Here is a 24,582-nt window from a genome sequence, read left to right as displayed (position 1 = left end):
GTCAGAATGGCTAAAATCAAAAATAGAAGGATAAAGAAGTATTGATGAGGATGTGGAGAAAAAGGAACCCTCATGTACTGTTGGTGGGAATGCAAACTGGTGCAGCCACTCTGGAAAACAATATGGAGGTGCCTCAAAAAGTTAAAAATAGAACTACCTTAGGATCCAGCAACTACACTACTGAGTATTTACCCCCAAAAGACAAAAACACTAATTCAAAAGGACATATGCACCCCTGTCTTTATAGCAGCATTATTTACAATAGCCAAATTATGGAAGCAGTCCAAGGTCCATCAACTGATGAATGAATAAAGAATATGTGGGAGATATATGTGTGTGTGTGTATAATGGGAAATTATTCAGCCATCAAAAAGAATGAAATCTTGCCATTTGCAAGGACATGGAAGGAGCTAGAGAGTGTTACGCTAAGGGAAATAAGTCAGAGAAAGACAAATACCATATGATTTTACTCATAAATGGAACTTAAGAAATAAAACAAATGAGCAAAGGGAAAAAAAAGAGAGAGAGAGAGACAAACCAAGAAACAGGCTCTTAACTATAGAGAACAAACTGATGGTTCCCAGAGGCAAGGTAGGTGGGGAGACGGGCAAAATACATGATGGGGATTACAGAGTACATTTATCATGGTGAGCCCTGAGTAACATATAGAATTGATGAATCACTATATTGTACACCTGAAACTAATATAAAACCGTATGTTAACTATACTGGAATTAAAATAAAAAACTTAATAAAAGAACAAAAATAAAAACACTTATATCTTTAAAAAAATCAGAAAGAAGAGACTGTGTGTGGGTTAAATCCAAGGCAGAGATTCCAGCTTTTAGGACTTGCATAAATTTTGTCTAGAAGTCAATGGAACATGAATAGAAATGCTGACCTACCTCAAGCAAAACACACACCTTCCCAGGTCCAATTGCCCGGACCTTGGCATGGGCCGAGGATGCCTGGGCATTGCTTCTTCAGAATTTCGCTCTTGATTTGTTGCTGCCAGGATTCTGACCAAGGCTTACAAAGAAGGCAGGAAGCTATTGGCACAAAATGGCCCTATTGCTTTGTTTTAGAATCTTTGTCTACACACGTGGGCTGAGAAAGCACCAGGGAAAGCCTGAGAACATGTAAAGGAAACCACGAAGCCCAGTGGTAAAGACCGTGGATACTGGCCCAAGTCCTAACACCTGCTTTGCCATTTGATAGCTGTTTGAAGCAACTTGTTTTTAAATGATACAACTTGATTTCATTCACTGTTACATGACTACAGTTTAAATACAAGTGAGTAGCAATCTCTCTTTTTTATTGAAGTATAATTGACATATAACGTTATATTAGTTTCAGGTATACAAAGTAATGCCCTGATAATATGCACATGCAAAATGATCACCACAAAAAGTTTAGTTAACATCCATCACCTGACATAGTCACAAACTTTTTCTTTTCCTGTGATGAGAACTTTTAAGTTTTACTTAGCAACTTTCAGATATGTAACACGGTATTGGTAACTATAATCACCATGCTGTATATCGCATCCCCATTTGGGGAAGTTTTTTTTCCCCTCTCTGAGCCTCAGTTTCCTTATCTGTAAGCTGAACACGTGCATACCCACCTAGGAGAGAATTTAAACGTGATATTAAAGCACCTAGCCCGTGGCAGAGCCCCTGCCCCCAGGAAGTGTTTGCTAAGGGACGACTGTTGATACATCGCTTTTGCAGCTGATGCTTACCTGCTCTGCACTGTCTAGCAAGTTCTAGCAGAGGTACCTCCATGCCCCGGTGGCAGCTTAGTCAAATCACAGGCAGGAAATGTCACATCTTTTAGGCTAAGCTCTTAACCAAGAACCGGGGTGTCAGAGAAGATTTTAGCATGAGAGGATGTTCAGAGCTACATGGACGGATGCACAGGAGTTAGCAAAACAAGAGAGTGTGGGAAAGGGATCCTGGAAGAGGATGTGTGAAGGCCTGGAGGTGAGACACAGTGCATCCTAGTGCTCTGTGGTCTGTTACTGCTGAGACTTAAGTCCCTTACGTTTTTCCTGCCCTGATGTCTAGAAGGATGCATGACACATATGAAGTGTCACCATCTCTGTCACTTAGAGATTTGTTTTGAACAGTTTGTGTACATGTATGTTAGTCACACATACACACACACACACAAGCAGCATTCTCCAAAAGTTCAGTGATAATTCTAGTCTTAGGAATCAGAACCTATTTCACAGACTGTGACCCAGAGGGGGAAGCCGGATGCTTCTCCGATGGAGGCACCCTGGGAACACCACCTCCACTGCTTATTTTAAAGTGGCAAAAACGTGTGAGCTCACGATCTTGGCACCGTGGTAAGCACTTCAGCTGCATGATGTCACATACGCTATTGTCTTTATCCATTTCCCCTTAAGTCAGGCTGTCAGGCATTTGGGTTCCTGGAGACGTGGCACATTTGATGGGCAGGCGGATTTTGTAATAGCCCGCCCTGCCTAACTCAGAGACCGGGATTTCTGCTGGGTTGTTGCTCTTGTTGTGGTTTTGGAAGCCTGAATGGAGGCTCTTTTTACCCATGGCCTTGTGACCTGGAAGGGACAAAGACCAAAGACCTGGTGAAGGGGGACAGAGTGCTTTCAGCTTTGGGGCAGAGTGGCTAGTGCCTTCTGGCTCTTTGATTCTGTCCCCATATCGTATTCAGCCTTGTTTGCACCCCATCTCTTTCAAAGTCTGCCACAGAATGACACCATCTGAAAACAAAAGTATCTTCCCTTAGAGCTCCTGAAAAGGAAGGAAGGAAGGAAGGAAGGAAGGAAGGAAGGAAGGAAGGAAGGAAAGAAAGAAAGAAAGAAAGAAAGAAAGAAAGAAAGAAAGAAAGAAAGAAAGAGAAAGAAAGAAAGAAAGAAAGAAAGAAAGAAAGAAAGAAAGAAAGAAAGAAAGAAAGAAAGAAAGAAAGGTAGAAAATCCTATGTCAACCAAATGAAAACCAGGGCAATGTCAGTGTTCTTGGGCCTCCAGATATTATAACTTATGGGCAAATATAGCTGCAAAAGAAATCACAGCTCACTCCCATGCTGACGGATTGGATCAGGCCAGACGGAGACCCCAGGTTCTCCTGCAGGGTCAGGCCCATGGCCCCCAGCCCAACCAGCTGGCCCCTCTTTCCATGTACCATTCTGAAGCCTGGGTTTCTCTGCATTTTGATCCTCTTCTCTGTGGAATATGCTATTCACACGCAGGGGTTACTATAGTAATAGAAAAACCCTGTTGTGTTAGAAATTTTGCAGAAATATAATTTAGGCAGGAGCATGAAACTGGTGTGTTTATCTTTTCATGGGGATGGAAGCCCAGATTCTGAGCTTCCAGGGGCGCTGGAAGAATTCAGGTCTGAGCACAGCTGTCCAAACGCCCTGGAAGTGGGTCATTGCCTGACCAGTGGACTGGAGGGACTGTCAGGCCTTGGGTGAAGCAGGAATGATCTGGAGAAGGGGGTAGAGGACAACACCCCTGGCCCAGGAAACCGTCAGATTCCGAGTGTGTTCCTCACCTCTGCCCCTGAAAAATCTTGCAAATGAATAAATGAACAAGGGACCTTGTTTCCTGTTCGTTCTCCAAGCTTCTCTTCCCCTTAAGAGTTGTGTCAGTGGAGGACTAAGACCTCCCAAGAGCAAGGCGTAAAGCTTATTTGGGCTTTTTCCCCTTCCTCCCCTGCCCCCCATCTGGCCCCAATTCTAGGCTCACTGGACACTCAGTAAATGCTTATGTTGACTTAACCCATAGCACTGAAGAACAGGAGGAGACAGATTTCATCAGTGGTGTGAAGGAATAAAGTAAGTGGACAGCCCCCTCTGCAGACATCTGTCTGAGCAGAATTCCTGGGACAGAGGAGCTTTGAGTTATCATGTAAGTCTTAAGACCTCTATCTAGGGGGTTGGAGAAAATGACCCTCCACCCCTCCCCCAGACAACCCAGGGCAGTTCTCGCTGATTCTATCATGCAGAACATTTCTGTGTCTCATGATGTGACCCACCGGCATATGGGCCCCACCTTCACTCCCCCACCCCTTTCAATGTTTCTAAGGCTAATTACCTTTTCCTCTGCTCTGTAGCATAAATCACAGGGAGGCGACTTAGCTGTTCACACTAGCATTTTATCAAAATCACAGTCTCATAGAGTGTAAGCACCGTCATGGATCTTACAGAGCATGTGGAACTGGGAGTGATTCACAATTTTTTTTCCACCCAACCCTCTAAAGGGATGAAACACACTTCCATCAGGAGGAGCCCTTCTAAAGCAGTGATTCCAATGGGGGGTGGGCTGGGGGGGGTCACAATTGGAATCACAGGGGGCAGGGGTGGTAACTGTCAGGTTTGCTTTCTGTCATCTGGAAGGCAGAGCTCTGGGGAAAGGTGACACAGGACAGATACATCTTGATAAAGGTGATCAAGAACAGCCTGAACCACACATCTGGAAGCAGTCCCGAACCCCTGTGCCCCATGGTTCTGCTATCCCTTTGTCTACACTGAAAATCACCAACCGAGTTAACACCTAATCGTCTAGATGTGGGAAGCCAGGGAGACCCAAGGAAGGGAAACAACCAGAAGTCCACAGAAAAAGACAACGCTCTGTGTCAAACTCAGGTCCTAGACTCCCACTCCAAGTTAGGATGTCGCACAGTACATAGACGCCTAAAAAGGACTACGCTTTCCGAAGGAGAGGAGTAAAGGCACTGATCTGTTCAATCATTCATTTAAAATGTGGGATGAAGGAGGAGCCCAGGAATTTCTTGGAAAGAGGTGGGAAAGGCAGGGGAACGTGGGCATCAGCTAGAGACAGGGAAAGTAGAGGCGTGCTGGGCGAGGGCAGAGGCTGTTCTCCAGGATCTGCAGGCTGGGAGGGAGAGGGCTGTGTGGGTGCCAGAGTCAGCGCTCGCTTGGACACCCCTCTCCAGCTCCCTATTCAGTGACATCATGTCAGTCGCATACCAGCTCTGCCACTTACCAGCTAAATGACTCTGGCAAGTTGCCTAATCTCTCTGGGCTTCAATCTCTTTTATAAAAACGAAGGTAGTAATGAAAGTCCTCATCTGCCAGGTTACTGTGAGGATCAAGTGACTTAATAAGTGTAAAGTGTATAGAATAGAGTGTCAAGTAGACAGTGATCCACTGTATTAACAACGATGAGTGCGAGCATCACCCTGGCTGGTGTGTGCCCAGAAAACCAAACAAAGAATGTCAGAGTCGTTCTAAAACATAAGCAGTTACTATGAAGCAAATGCATCAAAGTAAATGGGGGGTTAATCAGAGCCACCAGAATCTATCTTGGGCAAATCAATGAAGAGGGACTTGAGTGTTGAGGCCTGTGATGTGCCTGCCAAGCTTGGTGCCAAATACTTGTCATTCTTTTTCTCCAAGTCCTCCCTGCTTCTAGAGCCTTCCTCCCACCTCCCAGGTGTCGGCTTGCATCCCACTCTCTGGCCACGGGTACAACGCCTCCACCACCTGGGGCTGGCTCCCCCACGCAGGGAGACTTGTCTTTTCAACTTGACTGAGAGTTGCCATCAAACCTTCCTTGTGCTCAGATCGCTGTCCCCTACTAGGTGACAAATTGCTGCACAGATGAGCAAATTCTAGGCATTCGTGGGCTACTGATTTCTGAGTGCCGGGTTGCCTTCATGACCATTTCAGGCAATGGTCACAAATATTTAAATCAGGATTCTAGAGAAATACGTGGTTTTCATAAAAGGAGAACAAATTACTCACCAGGAGGGATTCCTGATCACAGGATATCAAGCTACTTACTGCTTTCCCAGGGTGACCTTCGCCACCCTCAGTGTCCTCTACTTTTATGTCCCAAAGACACCTCCAATGCCATCTGTCCCAAACTGATGGCACCAGCTTATCTTCAAAACCAGCTTCTCTTACGTTCCTTTTTGCAGGTGTTGGCAGCCCCTGCAGTTACCCAGGTCTGAAATGGGTCATTCATTCTTGATCCCTTCCTCTTCCTTAACCCCCTGCCACCATTCAACAATGTCTGCTAAATTGAGGATGACCAAGTACTAGGGTCTGAATGTTTGTGTTATCCCCAACTTCATATGTAGAAATCCCAATCTGCAGTGTGATGCTATTCGGAGACGGGGCCTTTGGGAGGTGCTTAGGCCAGGAGAGTAGAACCCCCTGTGAACCGAACAAGTGTTCTTATCAAAGAGACCCACAAGAGAGCTCCCTCGCCCCTTTGTGCCATGGGAGGCTACAATGAGAAGCAAATGACCTGCAAGAGGGCCCTCACCTGACCATGCTGGGCTTTCAGCTTCCAAAACTGTGAGAAATTGCTGTTTTTTTGTTTTGTTTTGTTTTGTTTTTAAAGATTTTATTTATTTATTTGACAGAGACACAGCGAGAGAGGGAACACAAGCAGGGGGAGCGGGAGAGGGAGAAGCAGGCTTCCCGCTGAGCAGGGAGGCTGACGCGGGGCTCGATCCCAGGACCCTGGGATCCTGACCTGAGCTGAAGGCAGCCGCTTAACGACTGAGCCACCCAGGCACCCCGAAATTGCTGTTGTTTATAAGCCATCCAGGCTGTGTTAGTTTGCTAGAGTAGCCTGAATGGACTAAGACACCAACTGTCCCAGTTTTCCTGGGGCTGAGGAATTGCCCAGGATGTGAAACTTGCAGGGCAAACACGAGGAAAGTGTCATGGACATAATGTTCTAGGCGAAATTCTGGGAAGAACGTGACCCTTAAACAACTGCACAACAGCCAGTGTCGTGCAGCTCCCCTAGCCCTCACAGGTAGACCAGAAGTGCAGGAAAACTCAGAGCCTTAGAAGCAGTTCGCAGGAGGGGTGTACAAATACCCCAACCCCCTCGCTTTGGAAGGGATAATTCAGAGGAGTGTTATTTTACACCATCTCGCAGTTTCTCCACACATTTAGGCAGGTGATTAGCTGCTTGCCCTTCTCTGCGTCACTCCCCTGGATGGTACTCCCTGTACTTCTCGAATAAACTACTCACAGTTGAATCCTTGTCCCCAGTCTGCTTCTGGGAAAACCCTAACTAAAACAGCCGCCATAGAAGGAGCCCTAGGCCTCAGATTGGAGCCTGTCGATCAGTGCTATTCAATAGAACTTCCTGCGATTATGGGAATGTTCTAGATCTGTGCTGCCCATATCGAGAGTCACTAGCCACGGGTGGCTTTGAAGCATATGAAATGTAGGCTGGTGTGACTGACAGGCTGAATTTTAAATTTTACACAGTTTTAACTTATTTATACTTAAATAGTCACAGATGGTTTGTGACTATCGTATCAGATAACACGTGTTAGGGGACAATCGTATCTTTCTCTTCATAAGATTAAAAAGTGTTTTGATTTGTTAAAAAACAAAGGTTGGGGGTTGATAAGGAGAAGAGGGTGGGGAAGGAGTGGGGTGAAAACCCCGTCTTCTGACAATTCCCTTTCGCCTGGGTCTCTGGAAGAAAGTTGTGTAGCTGAAGGATCATGATTCACTGATGCTGTCCGTGAAGAATCCCACTAGCTGGACTCGCAGATCATAGATTACCTGCACTAATTATAAGGCTGGCACCACTCAGGATGCTCTTAGGTCTCGCAATTAGTTCAAATAAAATCACTCAAGTGTTCTCTTGGTAAAGTTGTTCCAGCTACATCCAAGCTACTTTAGTACCTCTTGTTCTTTTAGCCGCATGTTCTTTGAGACGATGTTTCCCACGACCTTGAGTTTATTAGGTCACCATGAGAGGTTGAGAGTAATCTCCTTTGCGGGAACATTGAACACATCTTCCTAGGAGAGAATATTTGCTAATAACCATTTGTAGTGCTGAGAAAAAAACCAAAATCTTTTCTCAAAGTCAGGCTGTTCACACGAACTGAGGGCCCTTGTAGTTATGCAGAGTTTTGTGTGGTGACCAGTTGTGTGTCTTGCTGTTGTTGAGACAAAGGATGCAGTACAGTGACAGGTAAGTGCTTGGGCTCTGGGTTACCAGGACCTGGAGTGGACACCTGACTCTTCCTCTATGGGATTGTAAGACTTCATTACTTAATTTTGCCCCATCTGTAAAATGGGCATAAGAATTGTACCTAGTACCTGCCCCACTGTAGTGGTATGAAGAGAAGATGAAGCAACGGAGGGAGAGGTCAGCACATTGCCTGGCACTTAGAAGGCACTCGATAGTTATCATCAACTTCACCATTGTCATCAGACAGACCCAAGTTCCAACCCCAGATTGTGTGACCTTAGCCAAGTTGCTTAACCTCTCTGTGTCTCAATTTCCTCGTTTTTAAAGTGGGGATAATATCTAGCTTGAAGGATTGCATGGAATAAAGATAACTTGTAGGCAGTACTTGGTATGCAAAAGGTACTTATTATGTAATTATTATTCTACCTTTTTTCCCCTGTAGTGATAAGCACATGGTGGGAATGCAGTGAATACTTTCTGACTTGATTTTTTCCCGTCTGCTGAAAAATACCAGGCCTCTTTGAAATCACGTTAAAGAACTCTGAAATTTGAGTAGTGTTTTATACTTTAACATATGTCAGGGATATTCCCTCATTCGACTTCTTGTTTTTGCTGACTATAATCAGGGATAAATTTTGTATTTTACATGGTAATTTCAGTCATATTTTTGTGAGCTGTCTGGGCCAGGAATAAACCAACATTATCTGAGCACTTTGTGCCCAGCATTGGGTCCAGATACCTATATAATCTCATTTTGTCTTCATAGCAATCCTTTGTTATTCCTCTAAAGGGCTAGTATCATACCCATTTCACAGATACAGAAACTGAGGCAAAGGGTGGCTAAATGGGTACAAGATCACATAGGGCAAAGCCAAGTTGCAAAGCCAAGCTGTCTTCCTCTAGAGCCCCAGCTCTTTGGCAGTCTGCTATCTCCACACGATGTGGGCTTTTCCTCTTCCTCAAGGAGCCCGATTCTGGCAAAAATCTTGTTATAATGAGTGTGGCCCATGTCTGCCTCAGCTCTGCTCTTTCCTATCCTTGAACCACTAGATCCCAGCAGCAGTTCAGGTCCTGACCTCCCTCCCCTCAAGGTCCAGGTGGATAACAGTTGTCCCCACTTGTCACTCCATGGGGGTAGCTCCTGTGCTTTCTTCTCTGCAGTGAAAGAGCTCAATGAAGCATATAACGTGAGAATGGATTTCCAATTGCTTTAGCTAACATCTTCGTAAATTGGTTTCCTGCGCTCGTTCCACTGCAGGCCTTTGCCATTCTGATGGAGACCAGGTAGCGCAGACTGCTGGGCCAATGCAAATGCAGTGTGTGCTGGTATGCATGCTGCAGGAAGTCAGAAGCAAGTTTGCTGGGTGGGTCTAACATTTCTCTCTCTGTTTCTCTGTCTGTCTCTATCTCTCTGTCTCTCTCTCCAACAAACTTAATGGATATTATTTCACAAACACAAATGTGTTGCAAAACTCTCCCTTTTTAAAAAAGCAAGATGGCCTCTCATTTCCAGGCTTGCTGTGGTCGGTGGAACAATGACCATATATGGGCCAGATCCAGGCTGCATGTCACATCATTCACATTCTTGGCTTCCTGAGTCACTGGAAGTTCATTATCTAACCTTTCCAGAGAGCCTGCAGTGTGTGGGCGGTTCCATTCCTGCAGATGGACAGGAAATCAGATAAGCCCCATCTGTGTGCACATCTGTTTGGGGACCTCTTTACCTGTTCCCAGAGAAAGAGTTTCACATCGACAGTGAAGTGACTGCAAAATTCTTGCCTGGATTTCTAAATCCCTCACCGGAGTCAGTGGATATTTATGGACCAGAAGACATACAGCGGCCATGACAGGCTGGATCAGAAGGCAGAAAACATCTCTTTAAATCTAAGACCTCTTTAACTGTGGAGGCAAACAGTTAAAACATCAGAAGTTCAAAACAGAGGCAGATCGTCAAACTGTTCCACAGTGAACATCATTCTCCACACCCAGTCTTCATTCTAAACCTGTTCCTGTTCCCTTTAATCTCACAACTGTTGACACAGATTCTTCTTCTGCCCTAAATCCAGCCCTCTTCAAATGGAAAGCACCTTCGGGAACTTTCTCTTGGAAAGTTAGCCCTAAGTGGTGGAAGACGTTCATGCCTCTCAGTCTGCCGTGTGTCCACCCCCTCCATCTTTGCCCCCTTGGTTTGTGTAGAAGGCCTTAATAAGAAACCATCCTGTGCGAGTCTTCCAGGGGTCTGCAGTGAGATGAGGCTGGGAAGTTCATTCCACCCCAATAGTAACGGTCTGAGGTCCAGGCTTAGTATTGAGACACCCATGTTCTCCTGAGGAACTGGCTGGCTTCTGTCCTAGGGACCCTGTAAAACTACCTCTGGGGTCGCACACTTGAAGTCCCAGAGGGCAGTGCAGGTGACGTGAGAAGCTTGGGCTGGATGGGCCACCTGCACACTGAGCACACGTCACAGGGGACAGTTTGGTCAGCCCCAGCTGATGCTGCCAGCCAGGAAGGCAGGCCCAGGACTGCTATATCTTCTGATTTTTTTTTAAAGGGAAGCCAGTGTGAAATGTCTCAATTTTCTAAGCTTGGCAACCAACCAATTGAAAAATATACAAACAGTACTGACGAGGCCCAAACAGAACTTATCAATGGGCCACATTTGGCCCATGAGCCACCATTTGCCTCTTCTGGCCTTGACTATGAAACCCACATTCATGGCCTACCCTTAGCAAGCCTAGAAGATGTTGTGGTATGCATTGTTTTACTCGATAGTATTTCAGTCTTCACCTTATGTATGCTTGTTTTTGTTTTCTCCAGCCTCATCACTTGATAATATTGAATATTATCTTGTTAAATTGCATGTGCCACTGAAGAGAGCTTTTTGGAATGAGAAAGGGAAGCCGCCCATTACTTAACTGCAACATACCTTTCTTCCCTGCTTTCCACGCCTGCCCATTTGGACAGGTCTTGAGATGAATGTAGACTAGTCTAAGATAATCATGGTAATTCCACTCCTCTTGCCAGCAACTGGGTTAGGCATGGTCATGTGACCTAGCTCTGTCCAATGAGATGTAAGATCAAATCAAGGGGGCGGGGGGATGCACTCTGGAAAAGTTGTCCTCTGTGGAAAATCTGAGTCTTGATGCCATTGTCAGTCCCAAAGCTAACAGCCCTGGGCCTCCCTCCCTCTGCTTCTGGTTAGGTGAGATAATCAACTTTTCTTCTTATTGAAGCTACTTTCTATCAGGTGTTTCTGTTGTTTGCTACCAAAAGCATCGAAACTGATACAAAAAGAAAATTTCTGGGTCACAAACCATGCTCTATTCAGGAGATCAGATTACTTATCAGTCAGTGGGCCCAGGCTGACTGGCCCTTGAGGCCTCTTGCATCGAGAAGACCACATTGAAGACTCTGTGCTCTCTCTCCTGCCCGGTGCTTGGGAACAGGCCTCGGGCACATTCATTCAATAACATTTTACCGAGTCCCTACCTGTGCAACCCTCACCTCCAATGACCATGTGACTCGGAGCAGGAAGAACTAGATGTGTGTTTAGGGACTTGACAGAGCTCCAGAAATGAAAGCTGCAGGGAGTGCTTGCCCAAAAGTGTCAGGTGAATACACTTTCTTCTCACAACCTGTCAGGATTCCCAAACTGTCAGGACTGGACCAGTTTGGGCTCCCATTCTAGCAACATTTTAGCCTCTTACTCTACCATAAGCTAGAAAATGTGAGTAGAAATGCCTGACAGAGGCATCAAGGGCTTAGCCATCCTCGAAGGGGCTACAGTGTGGAGGTGGTGGAGGGTGGCCATGACATTCCACAGTGGCCACTGTGCCCACATATGGCACCCTCTGGTCTAGGAGTCCTTCTCCCTAATTCTAGGTTCCTCGTGACACCTTCCATTTCCTGAACCCATTGAGGCTACAGCAAACACTATTAAGAATGATGGTAATACTAACAGGAGGAGAAATTGTAGTAATGGCTAATCCTGAGTAAGACTGTGTGTGTCAGACACTGTTCTAAGTGCTTCACATATATGAACTCATGTAACTCTCACAACACCTCACGACTTAGGAGGTCAGTTATCCCCATTGCACGCATAGGGGACCTGGGGCCACGGTCACATAGCTCATCCCCTAGCAAAGCTGGGCTTCGAAGGGGGTATGGTTCCAGAGCTCGTGCCAATCATCCTACCCAGTGCTAATTGTGCTCATTGCTGGCCTGGCAAGAGGGGATTAGAAAACGTTTACTTCTCACTCTCTGCATGATCTGGATTTTTAAAAATCTTGAACCTGCCCTACTTTTTGCTGGGTTAAAAATATGAGATATGACAGCCACCACATGCTCTTGGGAGAATGTGTCTAAACACTGTACACCTTACACTCTGACGGGCTGACCCTCAAGCCTATGTGTCTTCGTCCTACAAACCTTCCTTCTGCCCACTGATGAGACACTGGAAAAAGAGAAAGGGTGGACTCTCTAGTAACTATATGGTCCCCAGATAACCCTGGCTAGAGCACTCCAACCCGGGGAGGGGGTGAAGTGGAGAATGAGTCAAGTCTAAGGAAGGTGAACTTGGGCAGGGCATTTGTCTTGGCTCTTCGATTGCAGGGCTTAGGGCATGAGAGTCAGGGGCTAGGGATATATTTCTACAAGGCGAACATCTGATTTTCTTGGATAGATGTCTTTCTTCATTTAGATATCGTTGGGTGCATATGTTCCAGCACCATGGCTATGGAACAATTGCCCCCCTTGACTTGGCGGCGTAACAGAGCCATCTTATGGGTTCCGTGGGTCAGGAATTCAGTCGGGCAGAAGGGGTATGGCTTGCTTGTGTTCGCTCTGTGGAGCCTGGGCCTCGGCTGGAGGCCTTGAAGGCAGAGAGCTGGGATCCTCTGAAGGCTCATTCACTCACCTGTCTGGTGGTGGATGCTGGCTATTAGCTGAGGGCCTCCGTTTCTCTCCATGTGGTCTCTCTACTTGAACCAGTTTGGGCTTCCTCACTGCGTGGTGGCCGGCTTCTAAAAGTGAACATGGAAAAGATGGTGAGGAAGGGAAGAAGAGAGAGAAATATAAGCCCCAAGGGGAAGCTCTACCCTCCTTAGGAGCTAGCCTCATAAGTCATATAGCATCACTCCCACCATTCTCCAGTGGTCAATGCAGTCACAGGCTCGTGTGGAGACTGAAGGGGAAGGAAAGCAGACCCCACTTTCCCCGTGGGTGGGTGTCAGTCACATTGTGAGAAGTACATGTGGGATGAGGTAGATATCTCCATCTTTGGAAAACACGGTCTGCCCCTTCATTTGAGGTGACAACAGCAGCAGAAGGAGCCTTGGCCATCCTTCCCACAGCTACCAGAGAGACTGCCCACCCCAGTTATAGCTTTGAAAAGACCCCTAACACTGGCTTTAACAGTTACCCATCCTGTATGCCTTTCCATCAGAGCCTTGTTCTGAGCAAGTTAATCGGAGAAACCCATCTCCGTTAATGGGTACTAATGGGTTACTCATCCCATGACACCTAATTGCAACCAGCAGGGATCTGCCTTTTGGAGACATGATTGCTTAGCCTAAGATGTGACTTAATAATGGCCCCAGAAGAAGGGAGTGGGCACACATGGTTCTCTTTCGGTGCCGCTCCTCTCATAACTGTGTGGGCAGCCACCTGTCTCTCCAAATGCCAAGTGAGGATCTGTGTGACAGTTCAATTAAATCAAGATTGCTAAGAGCAGGTATCCACTACAGTATGAGCTTAGAGAAGTACTTTATTTTCTGGATCAAAGATGTTAACAATAATTGTGTTTGAGTGGTAGAATTAAGGAGTGATTTGGGTTCTATAATTTCCTAATTTTTTTATGAGTGTGTATTACTTTTATCATAAAAGAAAAAAAGTACTTATTTTTAAAATTTGCATCAGTAAGAGATAGACCGACAGGAGACCTGGGCTCCAACCCTCCTCTGTCACTATCAGCTTGTGACATCTGCCAGGGCCCTGGATGGGCAACTCTGTGACTTTGTTTCCACAGGCATCAGTGTTGGCCCCCTGTTCCCAACTTCTGCTCTGTCCCAAGGTTATCACGATCATCTCATGAGGAGCAGACGCAAAACATTTGGAAAAGGCCTAATTGCAAAGATACTATTTATTATTATTTGCCTTTTTTTTTTTTTTGCCCCTAAGCTAGACTTTAGACTTCCTAAAAACAGTAAAAGTGAGGTCAAGTTGTTTACTTGTTTACCTTAATATCCAGGGCCATTGCAGTCAGATGCTGGAATATAGTTTTCACGACACATTTAGAAATCCTATGAAGCTCCTATCAGCACACTCATGAACAGAATTTCCTTTAGCATTTTCTTCTTTGGCCTTCTTGACATCCATCTTACAACTATGTGCAGCACCTGTGAGCTAATAAATAATGTATTCAAAGAATTCTGCAAATCCAAAAAGGTCACCATTTGTACATCATCTGTCTATCAAGAGAAATTTTGGGCTCAAAGTAAAAAAGCAAGTTTATTTTGGTGTAACAGCTGCAAAAAAGAAATGGGAATTAGAGACCCTGCCACTTAATCCCTTTCTAAATATTCATTTAAAGCCCAACTTTCATAAAATTTGATGGGCCTTAATGGGTGCAATCTTGCCAGATGGGGACGTGAAGATTGGGAAAGTAGCGTAACCTGGAATCGGACTTGTTGGGTTGATACAAGCATTCGTTAAGCCCTGCCTGCCTCGTTGCCCAGCTGAAGGGGTGAGTGATGCTGCAGAGACTCAGGACCACCCTCACCACCCACTCCTTGGGTCCTGGAGCAATCCTGATTGAGGCCCCAAGCCTTGCACAGAACCCCCTTCCTCACCCCACAAGCTGGAATGACTCATAGTGATGACTTCAGCCTCACTGGTTTCTTACGTTGCGGCAGCCCCCACCCCCCCTTCCCCGGACTCCCCTCTTCCTGTGCTGTGAATGTGACCTGCAACAGGCAATCTCACGCTGGATCCTCAAACAACCCCATGAAATAGACGATACCCCCATTTTCCCAATGAGGAAACTAATTTAGAGAGGTCAGAGGACTTGCCAAAGGCACACACACATGGCAAAGCCAAGCGTGTCTGTCCCAAATTCCTTCCTTTTGACCTCTGTGCTGTCCTGTGTCCCGCGCTTCTGTTGGACCCCCAGGGTGAGTCTCCTCCCCACCGCCTCCTGCCCTCACCTGCTGGTTCAGTAAGACCTGTGTCTTCCTCTGGGGACACTTCATTGCTGCTTTCTGTGTGCTGTGGGTGGGCCAGGTCAGGGGTGTAATCACTGGGAAATGCACCTTCTTGGGAGAAAGGACGACTTTCATCCCTTTCTCAGCCTAAACAAATACAGCTTCACCACCAGGGAACACAGTATTGACAATTTCCCCTTCTCTCCAGGCCATGGGATGCCCTGGGGTCTCTGACTTCATTATCTGGCCTAGGGGGCAGCCGGTTTCTTTTGAATTAGTTGTCCTGGCTTTGGAAGATGGTGCCCGGACCTTGGAAAAGCCGTGTTCCTGTATTTAGAGCAGCTCCCATAGTAAAAAGATGAAGACCTCAAGCACAGAAAAGCTGCACGGATCTTTCCCAACCTCCTTCAGTGGGGTGGGCCCACCGGGGAGCAAAGCAATGACAGTTTGATTTGCATTGTTTTCAAAGCCACATGTTTTGTTCGTTTTCCATCAGGGTAGGCTAGTCAACAACGGGCAAAGCCTTTCTAATGTCTAAGAACATACGGAGAATTCTAAACCAGTTTTTAAAATTCAAAATGGACATTCAGCCCCTGAGTCTTACTCCACAAGAGAGAAATAGATGGATTTGCGTCTTCTGTCTCAGTTGCCGGAGAAGAGGCTCCCTATCTTGTGACCAAAGGCCTCTGGCCCCAGAGGCTGTGCATGTGGGTTCCTGACAGGCCTTGAATTCCAGCTTCTAATCTTTTGCAGACCTCAGTCTGGACAGACTAAACTCGAAATGTCTTCAAAGACAGCTCAACAGAGGCTGCACACTGCATGTGCTAGCTGTTATCTGGGCTCAAGTTCATGCCTTGATTGCGTGAACTGCATTCCCTAGAGAGGCAGACTGTCTCCATTCCAGCTCTTTAATCATTCTTTGTATGGGGCTGGATCAAACTTTCTGAAGGGCAACTGATTTTAAATAAATAGTTGCAGGCTCAGTCCAGAATACATTTTCACTCTATTGTAGTAGAAGGGGACATGTATAATTGCACGTGGATCAGAGAAGGCAAGAGAGGGAAGGGTCAGCCCGGGACAGGAAGAGAAAGAATACATGTGTCCACAAATTACATAATCTACAATTACATAATGTGCTAGCAAGTAACATACTAGATCCCCAACTCTCTGGGAGGAAATAAAATAATTTGTTTTCCTTTTCCCTTGTCCTTTTCTTCCTCTTCAGCACTGAAAATGAGTTATGATGCAAAATCAAATTGCTCTAAACCTGTTATCAACACCCACCCTTGGAGACAATATGAAGCAAGCAGAGAATGACTATTCTCCATTGAATTTCTCCCATAACACTGTCACTATAACTACCACTACTAACTACGACATCGAGATAGGCTTTCTCAGATTACAAAACTCTCCTTATTCCATTTGTCATCCCCAAACAACTCCATGACTCCTCATTCCTATGATCCCCACTGCAGAAACGAGTCAATCCATCAGTTTCTCACTGTGTAGACAGGGAAGTCCAAATCAAGACTCTCTGATGATACTATGGATTGGGATTTGTGGTTGGATGGCCCCTACATTTCTACCCTTAGACCCTCTAGACAGTGACTAGCACACTGTGCATGTGGTGGTCACTAAATTCTGTCTAGTTACCTAATTGTTGCACGACAGACTACCCCAAAACTAAGAGGTTTAGCGCTACAACCACTTTCTTATATCTCACAATTTTGTGGATCGGGAATTCAGAGAGGACTTGACAGGGTGATTCTTCTGCTGCCTGCAGTGTAGACAACTGGAGCGAGCTGCTCTGGAGGGTCCAAGACGGCTCACACACCTGGTGCCCTACAGGGACAGCTAGAAGGCTGTGCGCAGCTATGCCTTTCTTCTTCTCCCAGTACCCTCCAGACCTCTCCACGTGGTCTCCCCAGCAAGGTAGCTTGACGTTTTATGAGGAAGATTAGGCCCTTAGAACCAGTGTTCTGGGAGACAGGAAGTGAGCGTTGTCTGGCTTCTAAGGCCTGGACGTGGTCAAAGCAGTCCCAGAGCCTGCCCAGATTTGAGAAGGATGACAAGTTTACCTCACGTTTGGAAAACCCCATATTAAGAACAGAAATCCAAAATTGATACTATTTGATGATGATACCTGAATAGTTATTTATGAATGGATGCTCACAGTTTTGAGGAATTTTGATTCACAGGAGAGAAAATACATGGTATGTGTTTCAGGGCCCACAAATTTCTACCCTTCAACAAATGACCAGCTTTGGATTTCCCAGAGTACAGTGTATATGACGATCAGCTGGCCACCCCCAGGAAGACTAAAAGAGGATACGGTTCTGGGGTGATTTTTGAGGCCTGGATTTCCAAAGCTCTTTCCCTCCCTTAAAGAATGCCCAAATCTTAATCCCCTGAACCTGTAAATGTTACCATATATGACAAAAGAGACTTTCCAGATGTGTTTAAATGAAAGATTTTTGAGATGGAGAGATTATCCTGATTATCTGGGGTACCCAATGTAATCACAAGGGTCCTTATAGTAGGAAGGCAGGAGATCAGAGTGGGTAGCCGGAGATGTGATGACAGAAGCCAGTGGTCTGAGTGATGTGAGGAAGGGGCCACGAACCAAGGAACGTGGGCGGCCTCTAGAAGCCGGAAGAGGCAAGGAGCAAATTTTCTGCTGGAGGTTCCAGAAAGAGCCAGCCCTGCCAACATCTTGATTTTAATGCCATAAAACTCATTTTAGATTTCTGATCTCTAGAACTGTAAGATGATAAATTTGTGTTGTTTTAAGCCATCAAGCTTGCAGAAATTTGTTACAGTAGCAGAAGGAGACTAATACCCTTCTCTAAAGTATAGCTAAGAAATTACAACAACATCTCATGGGGTTTATATCAACAAAGGGGTCAACCTCACAAATAATAAAGTCTAGCAAAATCTCTTTCTGCAATTTAGCATCCTGCCTTTAACTAAGTCCCTGTTAACACACTCTTCGATTTGTGTTCTCCCTTCCTTTCTAAGGTAACAGCTTCCAAGGAAAAGAATTAAAACTAACCAAGAGCTAAAGACTATCTTCTAATGAGCGAGGCAGGGAAGAACAGTGAATTTTGTTTTTGTGAAAACTTCTAAACTCAAGAGTGGTTTCACTGAGTGGGGGAGGGTGTCTCTTTTAAGAACTAGGCCATTAAACACTGAATGCATTTCTTAAGGATTATCTGAGTGGTTCACTTGACTTTTCACACCAGAGAATAGAGCTTAACTAATACCTTTTTTTTTTTTTAATAGGGAAACACTGTTGGGGGATTTATGTAATAATGCTTATTTGCTTTTGACAAGTACTTAACAGACTGTGAATCTGTGAATCTGGAGGCTCATAACAAGTAAGCTTGTCTTCACCGCAGAGAGACAGGGAAGGGAAGACTCACCCAGATCCCACCCTAAGTCGTGAAGGAGCAGAGGGGATTCAAGTCTGAGCCAAGTCCCAGGTGCCTTCCACTAAACCTCTCAGGTCAATGTCAAAGGGAAATGTTCCTACCTAACTTCCTGCTCCCCACCCAACAAGAAGGGTTGGGGAATTGAAGTGATAAAGGGAAAATGAATACGATATCTGCCTCTATCAAGTAACAATTGGATCTCTGTTTAAGAGAACTGACATCCAAGAAAATGGGGAGATGTGAATATGAACTACTGTGGTATTAGGTGATAAAAGCCTGGTGGGGGTGTTAAAAAACCTATCAGTTAAAGATGTGCCTCGGACATATTTATGGGTCCAATGACGTATCTGAAACCTGCTGTAACTTCTCTATCCCTGGCTTCTAGAGTTATGATGACAGATGACATAAGGGTGGCAACCTGTTGAAGCTGGATGATGGGGTCCATGGGGTTTCACCTTACTATTCTTTCTACTTCCCTGTTGGTTTTTAATTTTCTATGATTAAAAATAAAGAGAAAGAGAACTGTGGCCTCAGGTCCCAGGACAAATACCACGGAGATCTCATTACATAGGGTTCTCTTGTCTTAGTGTGTCTGTTCTCAGCCTAGGTCCCCGGCTGGCCTCCTTGAGCACTTCCGTGTCTGAGAGCAAAGATCTGCCCTGGAGCATGCATCTCAGGAAGGTGGATATGGCCAGCCGCCCCTGGCCAGCATTTTAGACGAGGGAAAGACAATCTCCAGCTTGTCTGAAGGAGAAACAAGGAAATGCTCACCAGGGCAGCTCACTGTCTGACACCAGTGGAGATAGGACCCATGTGTCCCAAATAAGACAGAATCAGGGTCAGCAGCTGAGGGCTGGAATCCATCAGGCCCCAAGAGCCCACCTGGGCCCACTCAGCAGTTCCAGAATCTAGTTCTAAGAGGCCCTTTCCCTTAAAGATTCTCTTTTCTTTCCCATTTCTTTTTTTGAGTATGGTTGACACCTAGTGTTACATTAGTTTCAGGTGTATAACATAGCAATTCAACAAGTCTGTAGGTTATGCCGTGCCCACCACAAGCGTGGCTACCGTGTGTCACCACACAACGCTCTTACAGTATCACAGACCAGGTTCCCTAGGCTGCACCTGTTACCCCTGTGCCTTATTCATTCCATACCTGGAAGCCTGTGTCTCCCACGCCCCTTCGGGTGTGCCCATCCCCCACCCCCTTTCCCTCTGGCCACCACCAGTTTGTTCTCTGTATTTAGCCCAAGATCCTTGATGACTTCCAGAGCAGAAGTGGGACAGGCGGGGAGTTCAGGTACAAGGTCGGAGAGGTGCAGGTGTGGGAGAAGCAGCTTAGGGTGGTCACCTGGAGAGCAGAAAGGGTGCTCCCTACCCTAAGATGGAGAGATGGTAGGACAGTCCTCTCTGCTCCCTATATGGGCACTCAAGTGAACTCACATGGGGGTAGGAGAGGGAAGTGACAAGGTTTCCCCTGCTTTTCTGAGAAGTAAGATGGTTCACCCGCCCAGAGGACTGCGGGAGTGTTTTCTGGCTTGCTGAGTGGGCTCCGCTGCCTCCCTTGACCGGACTTCAGGTAGCCGCCTGGGCCAGTGCCGACCCAGGGCCTCCAGGACGCAGCCGGCCAAGATGTCAGTCAGGCAGCAGCAAAAAGTGTCGCCGACATCTTTCTGGAGTTCTGACTATCATGGAACACTTTTCATTCAGCTACAGGAAAATTCCCTACCAAGGGGCATGATTTCCTGCTGAGATATTTAGAGTTCATTGTTCTCAACCTTGGCTGCACATTTGGATCATCTGGGAGATTAAAACCCCCGGTGCCCAGACCCTGCCCCTGACCAATTAAGTCAATAGGCCTCAACGGTGGGCCTGGGCACCGGGATTGTAAAAGCTCCGCAGGTGATTCCAAGGTGCCCTTTTTAGAATCATTCAGGCCTCTGCTCACCTGTCACCCCCAGAAAGGCTTTCTAGACCAGCCCACTGAAGGAGCCTGCTTATTTTCTCTTCTAAGTACCTACTGATGACCGAGATGACGTGATAGAGTTTTGTGTATGTTTTTATCGTCTTACTGTCTAATTAGAAAGTTCTGTATGGGAATGGACATCATTTAATCATCTGTTCTGCTCACCACCGTACCCCCAGCTCTACGAACTGCTCCTGGCATACAGGTGTCACTCACTAAATGTTGCTGAATGAATGCATTAGTAGGAAGCAGTTTTTATACATTTTATGATCCATTCACGGCTTGTGGTGGATGAATAATGTCTGTAAGATTGCAGAGGAGAGGAGAGTGGACCAGAGTGGAGCCTGGCCCCAACTCCAGGCTTTGGAGGGACAACCCTCCTGTTGGGAGGTTGTAGAGTCCCTCAAGATCACCATTAGGTGGCCCAGCAGAGTGTGGTGCACAGCGCCATCTTCTGGACAAGACAAAACTGGGTTTGTTTTTCTCACATCCTGGAGGGTTGCCTGAAAGCAGCAACCCTCTTTTTCTTGGAAAAAGAGCAGAGAAGGCAAGCTTCATCCTCAGTGCATTCACCAGTATGAGTGAGCACCATCATGGATGAGTGTGTGTGTATGTGTGTGTGTGGATTAAGATTTTACCTAATGCACAAATGCAAAACCAAAATCCGCCGTTCTTTTAGGATTGATCCAGTGAAGAATCTCTGGGTCTGTGCCAGGAAAGTTAAACCCAAGAATCTTCAAATAACTCTCAAAAGTGAAAAATGTCAAGCCTCCACTCTGTGGGACATACTGCTCTCTCACCCCTTTCAACATCTGTTGTTCTGAGGCCAGCCTGAGGTGACCACATAAAGGGCTAATTGATGGTCTTTGATCAATTTCCTGGAGCTAAAATGACAGAGGACCCAGCTGTTAGAAGAGCTATTCCAAGTTCTTAAGTGGGTTTCCAAATGCTTACCGTATGTTCAGTAAACTTCAGACTAGTTTATTATTTTTATATTGTAACCTGATCTTCAGAACGAAAGCTCCATAATCTCTCGATCTCTCTCAGACATGCACACACACGCACACACACACATACCCCACACACCACACACACACCACGCCCAGATACACACAGGACTTAATATACTTAGAAGCTTCTCTTAGACCTTTACAAGAATATTGTTCTCTATTTCAACTCGAAAACATTGGATAAGGCCAGAAATAATTCCTGGGAGGGCTGAGATTATTTAACTAAGAAGGAGAAAGTTTATTTAAGAGAAACTTCAAATGAAGAGCAAGCCTTGATTAGATAAAAATAGGACTAAGATATGTGTGAGCTAGTCATACGGTGGGGGTTTCTACTTTATGAGGTTCTGTTCAGGGACATCACGCTACCCTGTGTGATCGCAAATCCTGTTGTAACAGGATTCTAAGGTCTACCAAAAATTGTTATGCCAAATATGGGCAGCAGCTGTTCAGTACAAAGGTGCTAACAATGACAACCAAAAAAATCAGCTTACCGTGTGGCAGGAGAAGCTCAATTAAACATCAGGAAAAATGTCCCAACAGTGAGTGATTATATTCTAGACCAAGCCATGGAGAGAAGCAGTGAAATACCTTTTCTGTGAGTCTTTTCAATATATGACAGATACTCATTTGAGATTTCTGGAATCTGAGATTCTCAGGCGTTGGAGGCACTGAAAAAATAAGTAAATTCTGCAGTCATTCAGCAAATATTTGATGAGTCCCTAGTCTATGTCAGGGCCAGTCCTGGTCCCTGGGGAGTATGCAAGCCTGTGCATGACCCAGTTCTGCCCCCCTGGGAGTGAGGGATGATGCAGATAAGCACTAATCACCCCAGGAAAGGTTGCTTCTCATGGGCATGACCAGATTGTCCTTGACCTGCAGGTGGAAAGATGGGTCGGATTTTGTTTGATGCGAGGTGAAGCAGGTGCCACCAGGCCAAGGCGATGGTGGGAATGTAGACCCAGCCCTAGCAATACACAAGTCAGGTCTAAAGGATAGTGGGTCATGTGGGCTGGAAAAGAGATGTATGGGGTGAAGTGGGGACAGGTGAACTGGGAAAGGTAGTTGTGGGTGGCCTCGAAGGCCAAGCTAAGGAATTTGGACTTTGTTCATGAGCAACAGGATGTTAATTATGACCTTCAAGATGCCAAAGGTGAAAAGGAATGGTTTGACTCACATATGTTCTGAGCCTGGGTGTTGGGTCTCAGGAGGGTCCCCTCTGTGTCCTGGACATCTGGGTGCAGGCACGGGGGTCCTCTTCAGGAGAAAGGGCAGCTGTGGCACAGGAAGATGCTACATCCCACCCGACATGCTTGAAACCCAGCTCAGAAGGCATACCTGAGCAGCATTGCCTTAAAGCGTCATCGATCGATTTCTACTTTATTATGTTTGTAAGTTACAATCTTAAAGAGATAATAACCCTCTCTTCTAGAAGCTAAGAGGTCTATAAACCTCTTGCTATTTTTCTGGTGATAATACCCTTCCTTGGTATTTTGAGACCAATTTATCTCTGTTATTTTAGATTTTTACCTACACGGTAATTGCTCCCTCTGAGAGGCCTAGTGCTATTTGAAGGCATTTAAAAAACTGAAATCCAGGGGCGCCTGGGTGGCTCAGTCAGTTGAGTGTCTGACTCTTGATTTCAGCTCAGGTTGTGATCTCAGGGTCATGGGATTGAGCCCCACATGGGGCTCTGTGCTCAATGCAGAGTCTGCTTGTCCCTCTCCCTCTGCTCCACTCGCCACTCTTTCTCTCTTAAAATAAATAAATAAAATCTTAAAAAAACAAAAACAAAGTTGAAGTCCTTCCCATATTTCTGGGACAAGAGTAGCAGAGTGGTTAAAGTTGAGTTCTTGAGTCAGACTTCCTGGGTTCATAACCTAAAAACATATTGTGGGCATATTACTTAACCTCTCCAGGCCTCCGTTTCCTCATCTGTAAAATGGGCATAATAATGGTACTTACTACCTGATAGGATTGTGAGAACCAAGTGACCTAATACATGTCAAGTGATTACCAGTGCCTAACACAGAGTCGAAGCCCATAAATGCTCTCTTCATCAGTTTGCATCCTGTACTTGGGTCAGAGTCAGCCCCTTTTTGGTAACCGCGCGCCTGGCTCCCATCTGGCCTGGTGCTCTGAGTCTCCCATCAGGAACCGCCCCCCTCCCCCCCCCCCCCACACGCCTGGCTCCTTCTACCTCCTGGCCCTCCGCTCCTGCCCTCTCCCTTTGCCTCCGTCCTCAGCAGTACCGGCCTTCGCTAGAAATGTGTGCTTGTGCATGCTTCAATGCCTTTGCGTGGATGTTCCCAGGACTTTCACATCTCCCCTCCATCACTCGAACCCAGCACGGGGGACCCTGCCGCTGTGAAGACCGCCTGACTCCCACACTACCCTGCGTCACGCCCCCGCCACCCCGGAGCGTGCACTGTCCGCTGTCCTATTCCCGTCCCCGCATCCGTGACCCGGCGGGCAAACCCTCACAGGCTCGAGGCGGAGCAGGCAGGCAACTGATACAGATTTGCTCACCAGAACTAAATGGAGCTCAGAAGATTCCAGTCCACCTTGGAGCTCCAGGCATGTACAAGATGCTGTCTCGGGGACTTCGGTGGGAGCGGGGGACCCACTGACTCAGTCAGTAGCGTTCCATGATCCTGAGCGGGGAGCTAGGGACTCCCGGGCCCGTAGGTGCAAGGCCCGCGAGGAGTGAAAGAACAGGATGAACAAGCACACAGTCGTGTGGAGTGGGTAAACGCCAAGTGTCAATGCTGAAGATGGGATGGGGTGAATTCGAGGCTGGGGTCCGCGGAGCAGAGACCTGGATTTGAGAAGAAGGTGGAGGGTGAGGCAGTGTGGGCCGGGCAGTGCCCGCGGGATCCCAGGATAAGGACCTTGGAGACGCCCAGAGTCCCTGCGCGGGTCCACAGCCTCCAAGCCGAGCCAGGGCAGGGGGAGGGCTTCAAAGTAAGAATCAGATGGGGAGGACTACCCTCCTTTCTTGGGGAAAGGACCTTCCCG

At 46.5% G+C, this 24,582-nt stretch overlaps 1 long non-coding RNA gene across 1 annotated transcript; it reads right to left on the bottom strand.

The window, feature by feature from the left end:
• Positions 1-12,885: 12,885 nt before the first annotated feature.
• On the bottom strand, positions 12,886-24,376 carry LOC144381720 (uncharacterized). Its single transcript, XR_013447491.1, has 5 exons — positions 24,094-24,376; positions 22,742-23,444; positions 22,059-22,235; positions 14,200-14,366; positions 12,886-12,985 (listed from the first exon to the last, which is right to left on the bottom strand). It is a non-coding gene; the product is annotated as an uncharacterized LOC144381720 (long non-coding RNA).
• Positions 24,377-24,582: the final 206 nt, after the last annotated feature.

Source organism: Halichoerus grypus, chromosome 5, assembly GCF_964656455.1.
Source record: "Halichoerus grypus chromosome 5, mHalGry1.hap1.1, whole genome shotgun sequence".
NCBI classification, from domain to species: domain Eukaryota; kingdom Metazoa; phylum Chordata; class Mammalia; order Carnivora; family Phocidae; genus Halichoerus; species Halichoerus grypus.
Note: the sequence above shows the minus strand (reverse complement) of the source record. Positions and strands in the feature narration are given on the sequence as shown.